The following is a 2,653-nucleotide window of genomic DNA, read 5'->3' as shown; positions in this document are numbered from 1 at the left end:
CTTTCCGGTCTGGGCTCTTAGGAAATAAGGAAACAACATCAAAGAGAATGATTCATTAGTTTGGCTCAAATGACTGATGACTCTCTCTTGTTTTCCCACGCTAAGGCGGTCTGCGGGGAGCGAGGCTTGGGGCCGAAAGAGAGACCGAAAAATGGTTTTAAGAATCTCATTAAAAACCATCGAGGTAATGAGATTCTGTGTTCAGGAAGTCTTGCCATATGTGGCTCGCGTTGATAATCGATAACGCTCTTGCCGTGTACAATGAAATAAAACAAAATAATTATACAGAAACGCCATTCACGTTGATTCTTGCGTTGCATAACTGGATAACGCCCAACAACGAAATATAACAGTACAGATCAACCTAAGAACACAACCTCCAGAACATCCCACAAACAGGTCATATGAACAACAACATACCCTGAAGAATGAAGAACGAGGACATTGATATCAACATGATAATATATTGTAGTTGAGACTCACAGCGAAGTGGGTCTGGCAGTGAATGAGTGAATGACCTGATACAGAATTTTAAAAGCGGACTCCCTCTTCCTATATTTGTTAATGTCACGTCTCATCACTAGCGACCGTATGGCATTATAGAATAAGGATGGTAAAATGATTCAGATTTATGTAGGTATGTTTATCCATGATTCAGTTGGGGATACGTATAATGTTTCAGTACATGTAGCTGAGATCATATGATTAATCATAATTTGTATTTTCCTTTTAGGAAGCGTATATACAGAGTGTTCAGCGAGGTACACATCATAGACGTTATATGATATAATCATATACTGTAGAAACAGTCCTTACGTATTCATAAAAATACTTTGTAATAAAGCCGATATGAAAACTGTTAAGTATTTCCAGACAGTTCAAAATAAAATTAGTTTGGTTACCTCATAAAACAAGCAATAAAATTAAAGACCACAATTGCTTACGCGTTTATCGACCTCACCTTGGCCTGTTTTAGTCCGGTGTTGATCTGACCTAAACATATTTAAAGAAAACATTTGCATTTAGCATCAGTTTAACTTTAGAACAATTAGCATCATGAGTCAAATATGCGTCTACGGAGGGGACGATGTTGCCGTGGTCGACATGTGGTCTGCCAGGACGCACGGAAGGTTCCTCGATGTCACCCTGGTGTGCAGGAGCGGCGCCCTGCTGTGCCATCACGAGGTCCTGGCAGCTGCTTCTCCCCTTCTCGCCGCAGACTTGCGAGGGGCGCACTCCGTCATAAACCTGGCTGACGTTCCTTATCACCAGCGTACTTAGTGCTGCAAGTCATGTACCGTCAGTCGTTCTCCTTTCCGCATGCGGATCTGCCAGGATTCCTCGCCGCTCTACGCCGGTGCGGCGTCGATCCTCCTCGGTACGTTTTCAACCACGCTGATGTCCTTCGCAGGGAAGGTTCCATCCTTCGGGCTTTGCTGAGCCGTCCTGCGGATTCTCTACAACGGCTCACTGAGGCTTCAACGAATCGCTTTCTTCAGGAAGACACCGTGATATCATCGTCTGATCCAATCCTTTGCTGTGGCTGTTATTTGAATTTCACTGTTGAACTTTCCCAGCATAGACATTCCGATGAACATATTGTGATAAATGATAACTGTGTATCTAGTACAACACATTGAGTTTTAATATATATATATATATCAGCGAATATCATTTGACCTATTTCTACGTTAGCGACGCCCACAATGAATAAGGAATACAGGAATAGCTTTCGCATTCATACTATTTTAAAATTGGAACGAAGCTTAGATTTCGAGTTCATAAAGCATAAATGAACAAATAAGGTTATGTAAGTTTTACATAATATTGCGAAAGATAAGATGACAATTTTCGCAATCACTGTTTGACCTCGTCAGCAAATATACTTCTTGCCAAACCTAATTTATAAAATATTTATGAACATATTACAATACACGTCTGTCCCTACGATCCCGCTGTTGACAAGAATAAAGAAGGAACGTGGCACACTCCAAAGAACATGTCATATAATTACTTTTAATTAACCTTAAAGTAAATATTTCAAAATAATTTATATACAAGCTGTTTTGTGCTATAAAAAGAAAACTATATAACGATTACTGCAGGCTGTTTACTGTTACTGCAGCTGATCATAAATGTATATTATATTTTACAATTATTTTGTACGATAATTATTTGAATTAAAACTATTCACATATTTAACGATCACTAGGAGCAGTGACATGTGAGTAGCTTTAAAATAAATTTATATTTTAAACTCGTTTCGTAATAAACTTCTTGCATGACGCTTTGCAATTATGTAATGATCCTTACAGGTCGTTTTAATCCAAAACTACATCAAAATCTTCTCTTAACAAGCTGTTTTGACCTGATATTGCCCTACTATTTAACGATCGTAACAACCTGTTTTAACCTGAAATCACTCGACTATATAACGATCATTATAGCTTGATTTTGACCGGAATAATAATAATTATAAACACTCAATTCCCTTCTGCTTTCTCGATGGAGTGCATCCTACAGTCCTTCAGCGCAAGATAAGGATCTGTTGAGACCTCATGCTTGCTAAGGATTTCTTGTTAGGATTCCTCTTCGTCTTGGCTTACCTTTTTAATTTGTCTTTACCTGGCAGACTCATCCTGCAGACGCCTAC

At 39.0% G+C, this 2,653-nt stretch overlaps 1 protein-coding gene across 1 annotated transcript in view; it reads right to left on the bottom strand.

Annotated features, from left to right (window-relative positions):
* LOC119586923 (insulin receptor-related protein-like) overlaps positions 1-2,653 on the bottom strand; it is a gene marked incomplete in the record, with an annotated part of 99,749 nt that overhangs the window by 82,594 nt on the left and 14,502 nt on the right.

The sequence above is a fragment of the Penaeus monodon genome, chromosome 22 (genome assembly GCF_015228065.2).
Source record: "Penaeus monodon isolate SGIC_2016 chromosome 22, NSTDA_Pmon_1, whole genome shotgun sequence".
NCBI lineage: Eukaryota > Metazoa > Arthropoda > Malacostraca > Decapoda > Penaeidae > Penaeus > Penaeus monodon.
The sequence above is the reverse complement of the archived record's forward strand: the minus strand, read 5'-3'. Positions and strand labels throughout refer to the sequence as shown.